The sequence below is a fragment of the Cervus elaphus genome, chromosome 17 (genome assembly GCF_910594005.1).
Source record: "Cervus elaphus chromosome 17, mCerEla1.1, whole genome shotgun sequence".
In the NCBI taxonomy this organism is placed as follows: domain Eukaryota; kingdom Metazoa; phylum Chordata; class Mammalia; order Artiodactyla; family Cervidae; genus Cervus; species Cervus elaphus.
In genome coordinates, this window is record NC_057831.1 from 45,183,637 (window position 1) to 45,204,434 (window position 20,798).

Consider the following 20,798-nt stretch of genomic DNA (forward strand, 5'->3'; position numbering starts at 1 on the left):
TCTGCCTGACTCTTCACATCCTATGCTCCAGGCTGGCTTGGATGCAGCAAGTTCTCTGAAGGTGCCAAGCTCTCTCCCTCCTCCTGGACTTGGCACTCCCTATGCCTCCCTGGTGGATCATTGGTAAAGAATCCTGCCAATTCAGGAGACTTGGGTTCAGTCCTTGGGTGGGGAAGATCCTCTGGAAGAGGGCATGGCAACCCCCTCCAGTATTCTTGCCTGGAGAATCCCATGGACAGAGGAGCCTTGCGGGCACTAGTCCATAGCGTCGCGAAGAGTCAGACACGACTGAGCAACTAAACAACAACAACAATGCCTCCATGACTTCTCTGAGAGGCATCTCTGACACCCCAGGGTGAAGCAAGAGTCCCTCCTCTAGGCTACATGTCTCACCTTATGTTGGCTTCTCTTTGCTGCCTCAAGCTCTTAAGTTCCACCAAGGGAAAGACCCTATCCCTTTGACTTCTGAAGTCCTAGTGCCTGGCCTAGGTTCAAGCCTAAGAGAAGCGTCCTTTTTCTTGCTGCCCAGGACAGGGATGGGGACATAGATCATCACACCGGAACAAACAGCATTTACTTGATAAGCTGTAAATCTCCAGTCCATCAGGCACTCATGGGGTCAGATGGTGGAATCCGCCCCATCAAAGCCAAGGTAAAATAAAGGTCTTGGAGAAGAAGGAAAACTTTCCTCTGAAGATCATCTTGGGAGACAGTATCTTTTATTCTTTAGTGTCTCTGCCAGAAAAATCAATTCTTAAATTATGCATTGAGTCATTTTGAAAGCAATCTTCCTACAGTGCAAAGCTTTATCAAAGTTGACATTATTCCTGCTATCAGAGCAGATTAGTTTCATAATTTAATACTTAATCTGTCCACAAAGCATAGTGATGAAGTTGTTGCTGCTTCCTGGGTACTGAGGGGAATCGAAGGCCTTTTGGATGAGTTTTACTCTCCCAATACCTTATCAAGTGAATGAAACTTGAAAGTAATAAAAAGAGACTCATGAAATGATGCTCATTGTGGTTTACGGCTCTAATCCCTTAATTATCAGCAGCTTAACGGCCTTCCCTGACTTCCTTTTGACTTTCTTCTTCCCACCGAGTGACAGGGTGCAATCATTGATCAGGAGACCCTGGAGAGAACCTGAGAGGTTGTTTTCGCCTGTCAGTCAGAGCAGGGGGTTAAAGGGCATGAAACTGGAGCCAGTACACTGAGTTCATTAGCTGATGGCCTTGAGGAGGACCCTGCACCTTTCTGCACCTTGCTTTCCTGATAAGTTAGGAGTGGGAATGCCTGCTTTGCAGAGTTGTTGGGCAGATTGAACGAGAGGTAACTGAATGGCCCCTGAAAGAAAGGAGTTGTTCGATAAAGGGTAGCTCCCGCTCCACGGGGACGCACGTCTGCCGGGCTTGCTCTCCTGCTCTATAAGTGTTATCCTCAGCCTTGGGTCACAGTGGAACACCTCATTCCTTCACTTTCTTCTTCTTTTGACTCTTTCAGCTGCACTGCACAGCATGCAGGATCCCCGACCAGAGACCAGGGATCAAACATGTGCCCTCTGTAGTGGAAGTGTGGTCTCAACCACTGGACCACCAGGGAAGCCCCTTATTTCTTCTTTTAATTAGGTCCTTCAGGTAGAATTTGAGTTCTCTTCAGAAGGTCTCTAGGGTGTTAACTGCATATTTATCTCAACAGGATTAGAGAGATTATGGTGATTAATAAAAACCATGCATTGGGCTCAAAGGGCAGCAGAGCCAAGGAGAGATGTCTGTGCGGAGACCTGGAATTGTGGGAGAGATTGAGCTTCACCATTTATAAAGATTCCAGTTCTCTTTACAGTGAGAACCACCTCCATAATTTGCCAGGCCTCAATGCACTATTAGCATTTTTGTTGACTAGGATTATCTCGAGTTATCCAGTGCCACAGGCCAGGATGAGAGATCTTCCCTGTGGATTATCAGCAACATGAGGACAGAGTCTGCATCAGTCTCTGCATTTTGTGTCCCCTGACAATGCCTGATGCCAGTTCAAATACAACTGTTGAATGAATGAATGAATCTATCTATCCATTCATGGAATCATAGTATTGAAACTGACTTGTTCTTGGGACTTCCCTTGTGGTCCTGTGGTTAAGATTCCACCTTCCAATATAGGGCACACAGGTTTGATCTTTGGTTGGGGATTAAGATCCCACATGCTGTGCAGTATGGCAAAAATAAATTTTTTTTTGACTTGTTCTTTAGTCATCGTTCATCAATGATTTTGTATTCTCCAAAGCTTTTGGTAGCTTGAAGAATTTCCCATGTGTTAATCTGATGATGGCTGGTAAAACTACTTTATTTGGGGAGCCATCTAATAACCTCAGATATGCAGATGACACCACCCTTATGGCAGAAAGTGAAGAAGAACTAAAGGGTCTCTTGATGAAAGTGAAAGAGGAGAGTGAAAAAGTTGGCTTAAAACTCAACATTCAGAAAACTAAGATCATGGCATCTGGTCCCATTCTTCATGGCAAATAGGTGGGGAAACAGTGGAAACAGTGGCTGATTTTTCTGGGCTCCAAAATCACTGCACATGGTGATTGCAGCCATGAAATTAAAAGATGCTTACTCCTTGGAAGGAAAGTTATGACCAACCTAGATAGCATATTAAAAAGCAGAGACATTACTTTGTCAACAAAGGTCCATCTAGTCAGGGCTATGGTTTTTCCAGTGATCATGTATGGAAGTGAGAGTTGGACTATAAAGAAAGTTGAGTTCTGAAGAATTGATGCTTTTGAACTGTGGTGTTGGAGAAGACTCTTGAGAGTCCCTTGGACTGCAAGGAGATCCAACCAGTCCATCCCAAAGGAGATCAGTCCTAGGTGTTCATTGGAAGAACTGATGCTGAGGCTGAAACTCTAGTACTTTGGCCACCTCATGCAAAGAGCTGACTCACTGGAAAAGACCCTGATGCTGGGAAAGATTGAAGGCAGGAGGAGAAGGGGACGACAGAGGATGAGATGGTTGGATGGCATCACCGACTCAATGGACATGGGCTTGGGTGGATTCCAGGAGTTGGTGATGGACAGGGAGGCCTGGCGTGCTGCAGTTTGTGGGGTCACAAAGAGTCAGACATGACTGAGCGACTGAACTGAACTGAACTACATACTGAGGGCTTCCCTGATGGCTAGGCAGGTAAAGAATCTGCCTGTTGTTTTACAAAACAGGAGACACAGGAGATACACGTTCGATCCCTAGGTTAGAAAGATCCCCTGAAGGAGGAAATGGCAATGTACTCCAGTATTCTTGCCTGAAAAATTCCATGGATAGAGGAGCCAGACCAGCGACAGTCCAGAAGGTGGCAAAGAGTCGGACATGGCTGAGCAACTAAGTATATTACATACAGAACTCAATTCATTTCTGCTTTGATGTATTTCACAGGTCAGTCTTGATAAGACAGTTAGGGGAGATGCAGGAAAATGCATGCTCGTGAGAAAGTCAATTAAAGCCTCAGTGGATGTGAAGTAATTAGCCTCCAACTAAAAAAAAAAAAAAAAAAAGCCTCAGTGGAAAGTATTTAATGACCTGTAGTAATTCTGAAGTATGACGGCAAAGTTTCACGTCTCTACCTTTCTGGAGCCATTGCTTGATTTTCCAACTTTCTCAGTGCTTTTGCAATAGGTTTTTGTTGCTGTCATAAATGCTGAAATTCCTTGTGAAATACTGGCCACTCAGATAACTCTTTAAAGCACTTTGGTAAATAAGAAAATCTGAGAAGTGTTCCTTTGTGTTGATTTTACCAGATATATCCCTTGGGAAGGCACTGGGTGGAATTGAAATAGCTAGGGAATCAAATATAGAGTGGCTGGAACAACGTTATTATTATTGCCAGTTCTAAAGTACTGTGGTTGTTTTCAATTGAAATACTATAGGAACATCTCAGTTAACTGGACATCAGCCTTCCTGGAACTTTTAGTAATTTGATGAAATGCAACACAACAGTAGAACTTAAGCAAGTTCCCATAAGGGTATAGAGCTCTGCTCTATGTTCTGTGCTTCATTTTGCACATTACTATCATCAATATCTACCCACAGTATTGAATAATGAGAAGTAATCTGAAGCTGAAACTCCAATACTTTGGCCACCTCATGCCAAGAGTTGACCCATTGGAAAAGACCCTGATGCTGGGAGGGATTGGGGGCAGGAGGAGAAGGGGATGACAGATGATGAGATGGCTGGATGGCATCACTGACTCGATGGACATGAGTTTGAGTAAACTCCGGGAGTTGGTGATGGACAGGGAGGCCTGGCATGCTGCGATTCATGGGGTCGCAAAGAGTCAGACATGACTGAGCGACTGAACTGAACTGAATATGAACCAGGGGGGTCTTGAGGCTCTATAACTTCCCCAGAGAACTTTCTGCTATGATGGAAATATTCTCCAATGGCACTGTCCAAGGCAGTACCTGTGCTTACTGGGCACTGGAAACATGGCTAGTGACTGAGGAACTGAAATTTTAATTAAATTAAATGTAAATTTAATATCCTTTTGTAGTTCATGAGCATGATGATTGGGTGTTCACGCTGCTGCGTGACACGTGCCTCCCTCCAAACCTTGTTACGACATCGGCACATTACCTGTCTGACGTAAAAAAATAAAAATAAAAAGATAAATGTAAATTTAATTATTGGAAAGCCCAATTGTGAGTAAAATTTTGAGTCAGTCAATGATGCATTTTCTATTATGGGATATTTTTACAGATTCAGAAAGTTACAGAAGGTGTTATAAACCATCAACTGGAATATACACATAGTTAACCTTTTGCTGTATTTGCTTTAGAGATTTTTAAAGAAATAAAATATTAAAGATACAGTTGAAGTTTTCTTAGAATTCCTCCCCCCCATTACCAGAAGCATGTGTATCCTTCCCATCCATGTTTTTAATAGTTTAACTATTTATCAACACATGTGGCCTTCTTTAAGTGTTTAAACAACTTAAACAGATGGCATTAAACTGTAAATACTGTATAAAACTTGCCTTTATCATTTATTAATATGCTTTTGAGCCCTATGCATGTTGATACATGAAAATTGGCTTCATAAATAAATCAGTCTCATTCATTCTTAACTCTTCTAGAAAGTTTCAGTTTATAAATATACCACAATGTATCTATCTAGTCTCCGAAGGATGGTAACTTTGGGTTGTTTCTAACTTTTTTCTTTTGCAAGCAATACTGTGATGAACCACCTAGCATATTTTTTCTTGGGCATATGTAGGAGGGTTTCTCTACAGTCATTTGTATTTGCTATGATTACTGATAACTGTAGACTTGATTTTACTAGCTTAATTTATGTTTTTGTTTCTATTTATCATATTTTTTCTTTGCTTCTCCACCTACCTCTTTTCCTTTCACCTGTTTAGAAGTTATACATACAATTCTATTCACTTGGTGGTTAATTGTTAGCCAGCATGATTAAAGACAATATCAGTCTATATCTCTAATATGTCTATTATTTTTTCCTTTTTTTTTCAGACAATACAAGGAACTCAGAGTTCTTTAACTTCTAAAACCTTCTCACAGCTTCTATGTTATTGTTGGGTAATATATTGCATGCTTAGTTGCTCAGTCATGAGCAACTCTTTGCAACCCTTTGGACTGTAGCCTGCCTGGCTCATCTGTCCATGGGACTTTTCAGGCAAGAATACTAGACTGGGTTGCCATTTCTTCTTCCAGTGGATCTTCCCCACCCAGGGATCAAACCTGCATATCATGTTTTGCCTGCATTGCAGGTGGATTCTTTACCCGCTGAGTCACTGGGGAAGCCTGGGTAATATTTTAGTTCCTTCTTGAAAAAAAAAAAAAACACCTCCCAGTTGGTCATCATTATTGTTATAATTTTACAGTCAGTATTATTTAGATGTATTAACTTTTTTTTATCAGTTCCTTGCCTTACCATTGCTTTTTTGCATCTCACCCCTTTCTTCTGGGTTGAGTTTCTTTCTTGCTAAGATGTCACCTTTGGTATTACTTTAGTGAGGGAATGTTATGGTAAATTATTTTAGACATAAAAATCTAAAATATATGTTTTATGACTAAAATACCTTTGTCTACTCTCTCATGTATAATAATTTGACCTGGACTCCTAGTGGAATCTCCTATTAGCTCTCTCCTTTCTCTGGGACTCATTAAATGTATGCTGAACCTTTTCATTCTAAACTGTGCATCTCTTTATTTCTTTCATACTCTCTACGTCTTTATTGCTGTCATTGGATGCTTTCCTCAAATCAATCATTTGATTCACTAGTTCTCTCTTCAGATGAGTGTCTATTGAATTTTTAATTTTAATGACTGTTCTTTTTTAATTTCCGTGAGTTCAGTTGAATTTCTTAAAAATGTTTCACTCTCCCTTCCTCAGTGTCATGTTCCTTCATTTTATTTTCTTTCTTACTTTCATAATTTTATTCATTCATATTATTGCAATATGTTATACTGAGTGCTATGATTTTAAGGTCTCTTTGGGATTGCTTCATATTTGTAGTTTTTGGTTCCGAATTTTTGTTGCATTTGTTGTGTTTGCTGATTTTCTCCCAACACTTATTTACTTCATGTGATTAGTAAATTTTTTGATGAACTTATCTTCAGTGGGAGTGGTTTTCCATGAAACACATGTACTTGGTCGGGATTTTATGGAGCCCAGACCATTTTTATGGTAGTTTCTCTGACTGGGTTTTTATATCTCATTGGTAGTGTGGATTCAGATCAGATGCTTGTGCGTGTGGCCAAGTGTTGCTGCTCTGCTCTTTTTAGAGTGATGCTTTTACTTATCATGGCCCTGAAAGATTGTCAGATTCCTTTTGTGCATACCTGGCCAATAAAAGGACTTCTGCTGCTGCCTGTTTCAGAGACTTCATGGTTTCTGTGTTTACTTGGGAGTGGGCTCAGTTCCAGCTCCTCATCTCTTATGGGCTGAGATCCCGGGTAGTTATTTCGTCAGCAGTCTCTGTGATATGTACCTGGTTCCAATACCCACATGGACTGTTTCCTTTTAGCAAAAGGAAGGAAAAACAAAAATGTATCTTATAAAGAGGTTCCCAACCTCATTTGTAATCAGGGATATTCAAAACACAACCAGAGGGAGATACCATTTTATTTTCCCAATAATGGCAAAAATTCCCGGGACAACCTGATAATACCAAGTATTAGCAAGGATGTGGAGAATCAATGACACCGTTCTTTGCTGATGGGAGTGTTAATTAGTGCAACTGCTTCAGGTAACAGTTTGGTATTACCTAGCAAAATAGAGAAATTCTATTATTTGCCCTTCTAGAGAAATTCTTAGACATGTACATATGTAACTTGGACGAGAATGGTTACACTAGGACGGATCAAAACACCCCCAACTGGAATCAACACAAATGTTTGAAAAAGTGGAATACATTTTATATTCTTCTTACAATGGCATTTCATGCAGCAATAAAAATGAATGTAATTGACATCTGGCATGACAACACAGAAATATCCTACAGTCAGAATATGAGTGACAGAAGCAAGTCACAAAGGACGTGTAAAAAAGGATGTGTCATTTACATAAAGTGCAAAAGCAGATAGAATAAACTATATTCCCATCCAATCAGTCTATCTGTATTCCTCTCTCCTTCTGTCTCTCCCCACTTCCATCTTGAGAAGACCTTGGGCAAGATTTTCATTTGCCAGCACTTGAGTGGTACTTACCCTGTGTGCTTCTGGTTCCATTTGTTCATACATTAATTCAACAAACATTGAGTGCCAACTGCATGCAAAGCCCTGCTCTTGGTGCTGATGGCAAAGCAGACAAAAATCTTGCTTCCAACATGGAGCTAATGGTTTTGGGGGTGGGTGAGGGTAAGGAGGAGACAGTAAAGTAAAATAATCATGTAAATTGTATGGTATAATAGAGGGTGATAAGAGCTATTTGTTGCTGTTTAGTTGCTAAATTGTGCCCAACTCTTGGAGACACCATGGACTATATAGCACGTCAGGCTGCCCTATCCTTCACTACCTCCTGCAGTTTGCTCAAGTTCATGTCTCTTGATTCAGTGATGCCATCCAATGCCATCAACCATCTCATTCTCTGTTGTCCCCTTCTCCTCCTGCCTTCAATCTTTCCCAGCATCGGGGTCTTTTCCAATGAGCCGACTCTTTGCATCAGATGGCCAAAGTATTGGAGCTTCAGCTTCAGCATCAGTCCTTCCAATGAATATTCAGGGTTGATTTCCTCTGGATTGACTGAATTGATCTCTGTGCTGTCCAAAGGACCCTCAAGAGTCTTCTCCAGCACCACAATTTGAAAACATCAATTCTTTGGCGCTCAGCCGTCTTTTTGGTCCAACTCTCATATCCATACATGACTACAGGGAAAACCATAGCTTTGACTATATGGACCTTTGTCAGCAAAGTGATGTCTCTGCTTATTAATATGCTGTCTAATAAAGTCAGGAAAAGTTATGGTCTTAAATGGGTGATCAGGGAAGAACTCTTTGTGAAGGCAATATTTAAACAAAGTCTTGAAGAAGTTAAGAAGCTAGTTATGTCAACATCTAGGAGGAAATCTTTCCAGATAGAGGGAAGGACAAGTGCAAATGTCCTGAGGAACTTCTTTATCAATCATCATTTTAGAATCTTATCAACATTAACTCTAAAAACCTTTAAACTTCCTTTCAGTGTTGAATGGTTCTTGTCACAAGTATGAGATTCATATTGTGTTTACAACCAAAAGGGAAACTTCCTGTAATTGTGAGTCTGTCATTGTGAGTGTGCATGACAGAATAATTTGGAGTAATGGAAGACTTGAAATCACATTTTGTTATTTTGTTGATCAGTTCCTTTCAGCCAGTATAAATTACCATACAGAGCAACAACGTGAGACTCTGGCTGACCCAGGTTTGAACTTGAGCTCTGCCACTCTGGGGACTGGAGCCATTTACCTGATCTCCAGGCATAAAAAGATGAAATAATACCCATCCGAAGCATCTTTGTGAAGACTGGGTGAAAATATAAATTCAAGTCTTTGTGTCCTTCAATCAAATTAAAATGTTTTCTTTACATATATTTTGTACATTTTAAAGTTATTAATATCCTAGGTATGCAATATTTTTTGTAAAAAGGAGAAATTTTAAAAGCTCCAAGTGAAAAAGGGTGAATCACTTCACAAGGAGTTTGGGGCTGAAGCTCAGCCTGGTGTAATGGCTCCACAGCTGTTACTGTTTCTGGTCCTTCATCTTTCCTCCTCGCTGCCCTTAGTGAATGCCTTTTGTTCTCATGCTTATCACCTCATGGTTGCGAGATGGCTATTTCACCTCTAGCCTCATTTCCACACAAGGAAGAAGGAAGGTACTCATGAACACTTTTTTATTTTGAAATGTTCTTTTATAACATCACTTAAAATGCCTGCCTTTGAATCAGTTCAGTTCAATTCAGTCGCTCAGTCGTGTCTGACTCTTTGCAACCCCATGAATCGCAGCACGCCAGGCCTCCCTGTTCATCACAAACTCCCGGAGTCCACTCAAACTTGTGCCCATCGAGTCGGTAATGCCATCCAGCCATCTCATCCTCTGTAGTCCCCTTCTCCTCCTGCCCCCAATCCCTCCCAGCATCATGGTCTTTTCCAACGAGTCAACTCTTTGCATGAGGTGGCCAAAGTATTGGAGTTTCAGCTTCAGCATCAGTGCTTCCAATGAACACCCAGGACTGATCTCCTTCAGGATGAACTGGTTGGATCTCCTTGCAGTCCAAGGGACTCTCAAGATACTTCTCCAATGCCAGAGTTCAAAAACATCAATTTTTTGGCACTCAGCTTTCTTCACAGTCCAACTCTCACATCCACACATGACCACTGGAAAAACCATAGCCTTGACCAGACAGACCTTTGTTGGCAAAATAATGTCTCTGCTTTTTAATATGCTATCTAGGTTGATCATAACTTTCCTTCCAAGGAGTAAGCGTCTTTTAATTTCATGACTGCAGTCACCATCTGCAGTGATTTTGGAGACCCCAAAAATAAAGTCTGACACTGTTTCCACTGTCTCCCCATCTATTTCCCATGAGGTGATGGGACCAGATGCCATGATCTTAGTTTTCTGAATGTTGATCTTTAAGCCAACTTTTTCACTCTCCTCTTTCACTTTCATCAAGAGATTTTTAGTTCCTCTTCACTTTCTGCCATAAGGGTGGTGTCATCTGCATATTTGAGGTTATTGATATTTCTCCCGGCAATCTTGATTCCAGCTTGTGCTTCTTCCAGCCCAGCGTTTCTCATGATGTACTCTGCATATAAGTACATCATGCCTTTGAATACATGTGCCCAAATTTATTTCTCTCTCCCCTCATTTGTGTGCATGTATATTTACACATATATGTGTATATTTATTACTAATAATAGCATATATGATTAAACCATATAGGTGTATGTGTGTGTTTTCAGTTGTGTCTCACTCTTTGCGTTCCCATGGAGTGTAGCCCACTAGGCTCTTCTGTTCATGGGATTCTCCAGACAAGAATACTAGAGTGAGTTGCCATTTCCCCCTTCAGGGAATCTTATAGACCCAGAAATCGAACCCAGGTCTTCTGCGTCTCCTGCATTAGCAGGTGGATTCCTTACTGTTGAGTGACCTGGGAAGCCCTATAATTAAACTGTAATGGTATATAATACTGGGTTGGCCAGAAAGTTTGTTCGATTTTGAGTAAAAAATACAAGACACATTTTTCATTTTCAACCAGAACTTTTTTTTTTTTAATTTTTTTATTAGTTGGAGGCTAATTACTTCACAACATTTCAGTGGGTTTTGTCATACATTGATATGAATCAGCCATAGATTTACACTTATTCCCCATCCCGATCCCCCCTCCCATCTCCCTCTCCACCCGATTCCTCTGGGTCTTCCCAGTGCACCAGGCCGGAGCACTTGTCTCATGCATCTCAACCAGAACTTTACTGAACATTAACTGAAGGAACTTTTTGGCCAACTCAATAGTATATACACATGAACAATGCTACAGTGGACATCTTTGTAGTGAAATCTTTGTGCCCATCCCAAGTTATTTTCTTAGGACAAATTCCTAGAAGGAACTTTGAGTCAGAGTGTATGCCCATATCTAAGTCTTTTTATGTATTTTGCTGAACTACTCTTGAGAAAGGTAGAGATATTTTCTCCTTTTAGGGTTGAATGTGAGAACCCTGCCACATTCTACCCACCTCCATCACAACACCAGCCATTGTCAGCATGGTTTATTCAATTCTTTGATTCATGTATTCATCTAATAAATAAAAACTAATAATTTTTGTTCTAGTTTTTTGGTATTGGTGAGGTTGGTCACATTTAACCCCTTTTTGTTCAAGTGTTGATATTTTAAAATGTTTTATAAGATAGCTTCAAACACTTCCTTTTATCCTTCCAGCTGCAGTAAATCATAATGCGAAAAAGAATATGTGTTTATGCTGGCTTTGTTTCTTAGTGCTCTGCAAAATAACTTATCTGTATTATGGTCTTTAAAATCTCACCCTCTGTGTCTAATATTAATACTTATGTCTTTGGTTAACACCTATATCATTTTAGTATTACGTATTTAGTATTTAGTATTACGATTAGGGTAATCTCAAATATAAGCATAAAATGATAATAGTATATTAGTCATAATGTTTTATGCTTACATAGTTTGTTTCCAGGGAGATCAGAGAACTGTGATATTACTACTTTAATGAATCATCTTTGCAACCTGTCTGTTATTCTGCTGAATGGATGTCTGTACTTACACTAAAAAATTCTTCATGTATCTGAAATTCAAATTTAACTGAGCATTCTGTTATGTCTTGTTTTTCCCTAAATCTGACAGCTCTGCATGAGGAGGATCCGGAGGTTGAAGTCCTGGGTGAGGAGGTTGGCAGGAGTTGCAAGAACCGGAGTGGCATCAGGCAGAGGTGGAGCCGATGCCCAGGAGGTGAGGGTCCCAGATGCTTCTCCTCCCACATCTACCAGCTCCTATTAACAGCTGCTGGTCCAAATCCTCCCTGTGTGGGGGACTTGAGCTGGGGCTGGGCAGATCCCTGTCATCCCCTCCCCTACTCCATCCCTAGGGAAATTCCAGCTGGCATGCCAAAAAAGAATTTTGGAGGTAGGAAGTATTGGGTTCAAATCCCATCCCTTCTTTTAACTAGCTTCGTGATTGGTGGCAAATTGCTTAAACTAGTGGTCCCCAACCTTTTTGGCACTGGAAGGACTGGAAGACAATTTTTCCATGGATGGCATGGGGGTGGGGGATTCAGGTGGTAATGCAAGTGACGGGGAGCGGCAGGTGAAGCTTCACTAGCTTGCCTGCTTGCCTGCTGCTCACCTCTTGCTGTGCGTCCTGGTTCCTTAACAGGCCACGGACTGGCTCTGGTCTGTGGCTAGAGGTTGGAGACCCTGGCTTAAACCCTTTGAACCTCTGTTTCCTTGGAGAAGGAAGGCAATGAGCAAAGATGGAAAACTAGGAAGACTGATGACAGCCGGAACCACTGAACCAGCCCTGACTTTAACTCCAGACTTCCTATTAAGTGACTTCCTATAACACAGAAAAAAATAAACCCAAACTCACAGGGTAATTGTGAGGTTTGCGTGAGATGATGTTTGAAAAGCTCTTAGCACAGTCTTTGGTATCTCATAAGCTGCCAACACATGGGTCTGAATTTCAAGACAAAGAGACTACTGAAGGCAGAGGAATCACTCAGAGGAATCACAGCCGTGCCCCTGGGAGAAGGGAAAACAATAGCTGAGCACGGGGAGACTGCAGACCAAAGAGACCAGGGATTCTAGTTTTGGGGGCACAAGGTTTGGAAGCCTTTAAAAATAAGCTATTTCTCTTTCTCAATATGTGTTTTCCTCTGGGAATGAAACTAAATCTGTGAAGGTGATTTTGAGTGCATTTGAGAGAGCAGTCTGGCAGCTACAAAGCTAGGCAGGTCCCAGGAAATCCAGCTACACACCCTGGTTTCCTGGTCAGTCCATGAGGAAATCTGAGGCAATTGGGACAGACACGTGCTTTTCTTCGGGGGAAAGCAAACATGTGACCAAGACTTCTTTCTGTAGACCTAGCAGAGCCTCAACAGCTCCCTCCTGATTCAACATCTTATCGAAAAGCTAAAGGGTTACCTGTTTGTAAATACTGCTGAGACAGCTTTGCCAGCCCAGCCAAGCCCTTCCCTCTGTCTCCAAGAGCACTTGTCAACAGCTCAAGTGCCTTCCAATTTCCTGGAGAAGGGACTTGTTATGGGTTAAATGAGGAGTGGACCTAAAGGGCCAGAGACGCCATTAAGGCTTCTGGCTGGCCGGTGTCCTGTCATTAGTGGGACAGGGGTATCTCTTCACCCACATAGTTATCATCACTTGCCTAACAGGTGTGGTCTAGGGGGAGCTCCCTCCAGTTCACCTCTAGATTAAAGTGGGGGACACCCTATACCTCTTCCTGAAGGCATGGATTTGACCCTGGAAACAGCAGGATCTGAAAAGGACAGGCTGTTTTAGGGAGGTAATAGGACTTCTTTCTTGACTGGGGAACTAGACAGAAGTGGGCATTTGGAATAAAGGAGATTAGGGAAGACAACTGCTAAAAACAGACACTGTTTTGGGTCTAGAGCAGTGTTTCCCAAAGTTTGGGCATTTATGTTCTGCCTTAGTGGTTTTTACTGCAGTCACTTTAGAGTCTATGCTATTGTTTACTCAATCTTTTTTTAAATTGACTCTATATTTTTACTTAAATACCATTCTTGCCTTTAATTTAGGCAATAATAGCAATGAACTCTTGGGCAAAGGATGTGATTTCTTTCTAATACGCGTTTAATTTTATGAATGCACACTATGAACACAAAAATGCTATCCATGTGACCTTTAGAGTCATCTCATGTGAAAATAGCTAAGATTTATTGAGTGCTATGGGCCAGGAACTGTTCCAGTCGCTTCCTTCCTGGGTGTAAATTTATTTAATCCTCACGGGAAGTAGGGGAAGGAGGAGGAGAAGGTTAATAGCAGTGCTGACTTGTGTGAGAGTTAGTTGGTTGATATATGGAAAGTGCTCAGAACTGTGTCTGCTGGGGAGAAGATAAAAACAAACGTTTGCTGTTATTATTATCATTATTTCCATTTTACAGGTGGGGAAGTGGAGGCACCCATGTGTGTCCGTGCTAAATCGCTTCAACCTTGTCCAGCTCTTTGTGACCCTATGGACTGTAGCCTGCTGGGTTCCTCAGTCTATGGGATTCTCTAGGCAAGAATACTGGAGTGAGTTGTCCTGCCCTTCTCCAGCGGATCGTCCCAACCCAGGGATCGAACCCACATCTATTAAGTCTCTGGCATTAGCAGGTGGGTTCTTTACCACTACTGCCACCACCCATAGGGACATTCAGTTGTGCATAAAGACCCCAACTGGTGGAAGACTAAGCCAAGACTCAAACCCAGACGCTGAGTCTGGAGCTCAGCCTCTGACCCCATGATACTATTCACCTTCCATGTTTTTGGAAACATTACCTAGGGGCCAATTCCCAACCTACTAGAAGAGGTATCTGCTACCTGGATGCAAAGGTTGGGGGGGGGGTGCGGTGTGGTATCAACTTCCCTGGCCAGGTAGGGAGAGGTGAGATGTCTACAGAGGAGCGGGGGATAAAGGGGCCAGATATGTGCTCAACAATGGCAGGACCACCCCGCTAAGCTGGCCTGCAGAACCTGGCCCGGGGGGATGCTGCGTGGAGCCGAGAGCAAGTCTGTCTGTTTGGGACATAGTCTCTAGAGCAAGGACAACCTATTTCACTTCATTGTTCCTGAAGTTCAGAACCAGTTGCTCCAGCTTTGAGCAAAGGCATCGACATAGTATCATCAACTGACGTATTCCATGCACCTAACCCAGGAGAAGATGTGGGAGGCCATTTAATCCATTCTGCTCCTTAAGTGTACGTGCCAGACTGTATTATGAAGGAGGCTGCAAATGAGCTTTTTGAACTTCTGCAGAACAATCTGGTTCTGGCCACCCCAAAGTCACTCATGAACTCACAAACACGTTGATTTGGTAAATAAGACAGTTTTATTTCTTCCTTATTGCAAGCAGATCCTTAAAGGATATTTGTTGTTAGAGTCACCCAGTTTATAGGCTTCTGTTACAGCAGCTGGAATGGACTGAGATTCAAAGTGATAAAGAGATTCACTCAAGGTTGTGCTGTGGTTTGGCTGGCTGGTGAGTTAAGAGCAGAAGCCAAATTCTCAAAATACCCTTCACAAACCTATGGTGAGAGACAGAGCTGCCTCAAGGAAAGAGCTAGAGCTTTCAAGCTGGGCACGTTTAGATCTGAGCTCAGGCTTTCAATTTGCTGAGTGGTGGCAGGCCTCAGCTCCTTATCTGTAAAATAGGTATGACAGTGCCCTCATTGCAGAATCTGTGATAGGAACTAGAATAGTTTATGTCAAGTCCCTGATGCAGTTCTCAAAAAGTTGAAATTAGAATCACTATATGATCCAGTAATTCCACTTTGGGTATATAGCCAAAAGAGTTGTATTCATAGGCTCACTTCCCTGGTGGGTCAGAGAGTAAAGAACCCACCTGCCAATGCAGGAGATACAAAGAGACATGGGTTCAATCCCCGAGTCAGGGAGATTCTGGGAGGAGGAACTGGCAACCCAGTCCAGTATTCTTGCCTGGAGAATCCCCATGGATGAGGAGCCTGGCGGGCTACAGTCCAGGGAGTCACAAAGAGTCAGGCACAGCACAGCACATTCCTAGACTCCTGTTCACAGCAATGTCATTCACAGTGACCACAAGCTGGAAGCAGGCCTAGTGTCCACGGATGGATGGATGGATAAAAATCAGGCACTGTTGCTAGTTCTCTGCTTTCCAGATGTGAAAACGGAGTCTTAACCTGTTACAATATAGCCCAAATCCAGAACATCTGACAATACCAAATGCCGGCAAGGCCGTGGAACAGCAGGAATTCTCCTTTATTGCTGGTGGAAATGCAAAATGGTACAATTCCTTTGGATGATAGTTTGGCAGTTTATTACAAAACTAAGCATACTCTTACTTTATAATCCAGTGATCGTACTCCTTGGTGTTTATTCAAATGAGTTGAAGGCTTATGTCCAAGCAAAAACTTGGCTATGGATGCTTATAGCAGCTTTATTCATAATTGCTGAAACTTGGAAGCAACCAAGATGTCCTTCAGTAAGTGAATGGATAGATAAGCTATGGTACATTCAGACAGTGGACTATTACTCACAGCAATTTTATCCAAAAGATATGAGCTATCAAGCCATGAAAAGACATGGAGAAAACTTTAGCGTTTATTGTGAAGTGAAAGAAGCCAATCTGAAAAGGTAACACACCATATGACTCCAACCATATGACATTTTGGAAGAGGTAAAACTGTGGAGACAGTAAAAAGATTAGTGGTTTCCAGGGGTGGGGCAGTGGGATGCAGTGAGAGGATTCTCAGAGCACTGAAATTATTCTGCATGGTACTGTAATGACGAATACACATCATTGTACCTTTGTCCAAACCATGGAATGTGCCACACCAACAGTGAACCCTTAGGTAACCAATGGACTGTGGGTGGTTATGATGCGTCAGTGTAGTTTCATCCTTAGCTTAAAAAAAAAACCAAAAAACACCATTTCTGGTGATTGATGCTAATAATGGGAGAGGCTAAACATGTGTAGGAAGCTTCCCAGGAGGTGCTAGTGGTAAAGACCCTGCCTGCCAATGCAGGAGAGACGTAAGAGACCTGGGTTTGATCCCTGGGTTGGGAAGATACCTTGGAGGAGGGCATGGCTACCCATTCCATTATTCTTGCCTGGAGAATCCCATGGACAGAGGAGCCTGGTGGGTTATAGTTTAAAGGGTTGCAAAGAGTCTGACTTGACTTAGCACACGTATCTGTGTAGGGGACGGAAATATGTAAAAAATTTCTGTTCTTTTCTCTCAGTTTTGTTGTAAAGCAAAAACTTGTCTAAAAAATTCTTTAAAAATTGAAACTGAGTCTTAAAAGAGTGTGTTTCTACTTGAGCCACACAGAGAGAAAGTAGTCTGGTTTCAAATTGAAGGCTGGTTGCCTGACTTTGGAATCAAGTTTTTAAATTCTTAATTGCTTTGCTTCATGCCTTTTCAAGTAAATGAAATATTTATATTCATTATCTTGATAGACAGATAGATATGTATAGATAGACAACTATATATATACATATGTATTCTTTTTCGGGGAAGAAAACAAAGGGACTGGGCAGTTGCTGAGACCTCTGTTCACTCTGGAAACAGGTCACTTTCCTCTTTGGGTCTTAGAATTTCCATCTATAAGATGCCAAGAATAGATTCAACATCCTGCCGTATTCTAGTTGCTCTCACTACCTCATCTCTTCTGAGAAGTCCCCCTTGGCACCCTTTGCAACAGCCTTCAGTAGCAACATCAAGAGACATTTATTATGAATTTAGAGGGCTATGGCAGGTCCTAGGCTGGCTGGTGATTATAGTAAATAGGGAGATGATGAACCCCAGCTTTGAAGAGGGAAGATGATGCAAGCGAGAGTCCCGGATTTGGAACTGCCATATACCTGTGTGAACTTGGGCAAGTCATTTCACCTTGATTCACCTCCGTCTCTTTAGTGTAGGAAAGGTACTCGATGCTTAGCTTGCCAGGTTGTGGGGACCCATGAGATCGTTATGTTGAAGCACTTTAAGACTATAAAATACTATATAGATATAAGCTACGCTTAATCATGTACATTTTTTCCCCATAAGGCAGAAAGATTGACTGGGTCTGCCCTGACAAAGTTTGGAAAGCCACATAGCAACTTGTAAATTTCTTATGACTCTGATTTGGTCTCAGCAAAATAATTAGTACTCATGTTACAGATTTACAGGCCTCCCAACTCTTGCTTGAACCAACCCAGGGCCTTTGCACAGCTGCTTCAACACTTTTCCCCAAATACATCTATAATACACACATGTATACATCAAATATCCTCTTGCTTCATTGAGTTTCTGCTCAAAGCTCTTGTTCAAGAAGATTTCTCTGACTACTCCATTTAAAATACACCTAACCACCTCACCCTACCACCTTCCCATCACTTTCACTCCTGTTTCATTTTACTTCATAGCATTTAGCTACACCTAACATATTATATATTGCTCATTACTCCCCTGATCCTTCCTACTAGAATTTAAGCTCCTTTAGGGCAGGGACTTTGTTTGTTCTCAGTGCCTGGAATGGAGTTATCTCTCAGTAAATGTTTATTGAATAAATGCTTGAAAAAGACACTGACTTAATCCTTCAAAGTCATCCGAACAAACAGGCAGGGTCAGTTTTTCAGATGATGGGAGTCCTAAGGGATCTTCCCTCGTTCTAGCCCCTGTGCCTAGGTTTCTGGGATGGAAAGGCAACACTGTACTGCAGCTTTTTCTCAAAGAATGTGTACCCTCCACTAGTCTTGAATGGCCCTGAGACAGCTTTCATTTCTGACCATCCAGCAGGCCATTCTAGCTAACTGCCCACTTAGAGATTAGTCATTTCCTTTCTTCCCATGACCCCTCTCATATTTACCAGTTAATACAATATTTATTAATTTCCTACTGTGAATACAGAACTATTCCAATTGCTACAGATGATTTAAAGAAGTGTGAGGTGACTCTTCTCCCAGGCACACCGCCTCTTATCTACTGAAGGGAGAAGAGTCACCTCAGTTCAGTAGATAAGAGGCAGTGTGGCTTAGTGATTATGGGTTGGGGGGATGTTGTTTACTGGTGACAGAAATTCTAGCTTTAAACCCTGGTTTTACTATTTACTGGCTGTGTGACTTGTACTAGTCACTTAGATTCCCTATACCTCAGTTTTTTTAATCTACAAAATGGAGTAATAATACCTATTCTTTAGGGCCATGAGTTTGTTAAGGATAAGCTCCCGGAATTGTGCCTGGCAGATGCTGCCACTTGATAAGTTTTAGTTGTTTTTGTTGAAATGTATTGTGAAGACTGGAAGGGCATCCATGGAAAGTGAAATAACAATAACAGTGCATGGACTGATGACTCAGTACAATGTTTATGCACACACGGACACAATGTATACCCTGGTATAATGGGTATAATGGAAAGAACACATGCTTTGGGGCCAGCCTGCCTGGCTGGGAATATCCACTTTGCTTTTGCCAGTTGTGAGGCAACCAGACCCTCCTAGGCCTCTAGTTTCTTCATTTATGAAGCAGGGATCCAAATTTTTGCTTCACAGAATATGTGTAAAGACTTACAAAGATGCTGTTAGTTCCTGGCCCTATACCTCTACTGCTGTTCAGAAAATATTTCTGCAAAGGCAAAGGAGCATACTGATTGAGGTGGGGAGTAGATATGAAGTCAATATCTCCCTTGGCAAATCAGGAAGGCTCTTTACAACAAGAAGGCTTAGACTTTTTATTTTAAAAAAAAAAAACCTGCCAAAGAAACTTTACTTTATTGAAACAGGAAAAAGACAGAGGATATGATTTATTTAAGAAATGTATTAAGTAGATTAATCATTAAAATAAATTGATTACTCATTAAATAAATCATTAATCATTAAATACATTAATAATTTATTAAGGAATAGGCTTCCAAGGTAACACTAGTGGTAAAGAATCCGCCTGCCAATGCAGGAAATGCCAGAGACATGGGTTTGATCCCTGAATCAGGAAGATCCCCTGGAGTAGGAAATGGCAACCTGCTCCAGCATTCTTGCCCGGAAAATTCCACAGACAGAGGAGCCTGGTGGGCTACACTTCTTGGGGTCACAAAGAGTCAGACACGGCTGAGCACACACCCAAAAGGAACATACTAACTTTTGTATTATGAAGATCATTATCCTTCAAACTGATGTTGCAGAATTCCAGAAACCCAGTCACAGTGAGGGAGCAGGGGGCTCAAGGCAGAGGCTCTCTGCCATCCCCTTAAAGGGGTCATCCTACTTGCCTCCACTTGAATACTTGCAGGATGGCCAACTCACTGCCACATGTGGTTGGCAATTCTGTTTTTGATCATCTCTAAGACTTTCCTCAAACCTTCCCTTCACCTGACTTCTACTAGTCTCTAGCAAAACACAGTTTCTTATTTTCTCTCCCTATGACTAGGCAGGGATTGTATTTTAATGCTAATCTATGGAGCAGAGTACTTTACAATGTTTAATAATGGGCCAGTGTTAGGCAAATTAATACTAGTAACAGTTTAAGTTTAAAATATATTAAAAAATTACCCATTTGTGGTGGTTTAATAGAATTACTTTTGTAATTCACAGCATGATCTGCAAGGTAGAATGGTGGGACTGAGGGTTAACACTGGCATTGACAACAAGGACAGTATATTTCTTAGTTAAAATATATTTCTTCATATTGCATCTTGCGCCCAATTCATTACATCATTATAGATCATCCACCAGGCTGTGGAAGGCACTAAATCCAACATAGTCCTGCTCAGCAGTTTCCTCCTTCGGCTCCGGTTATCATTGTTTGGAGCCCTATTCCCCAGATGTGAGTCCGAAGGAGCATGAATGATGCTTTTAACAAAGTCATGGAGCAGAGGAAGGCAACCTAAACTTCTGCTGGAAACTCCTGATCTGGGGCTGGGGACTAGGGTGAGCAGAGGGAGACACATGGGACGCAGATTCCAAGGAGTGCTCACTGGCGATTCATCACCCTAGTCCCAGGCTTGTCTTCATGGCCTCTTCTAGGTTCTGCGATTCGGTGCATACAAATGAGGTATGCGGTCTAAAAGTCACTGCCTCAGGAAGTTTTGCTTTCAAACAATGC

The 20,798-nt window shown here is 41.8% G+C and overlaps 1 non-coding gene across 1 annotated transcript; it reads left to right on the forward strand.

The window, feature by feature from the left end:
• The first annotated feature begins 4,525 nt into the window (after positions 1-4,525).
• On the forward strand, positions 4,526-4,630 carry LOC122673656. The gene has a single exon (XR_006334778.1). It is a non-coding gene; the product is annotated as a small nucleolar RNA U13 (small nucleolar RNA).
• The last annotated feature ends 16,168 nt before the right edge of the window (positions 4,631-20,798 follow it).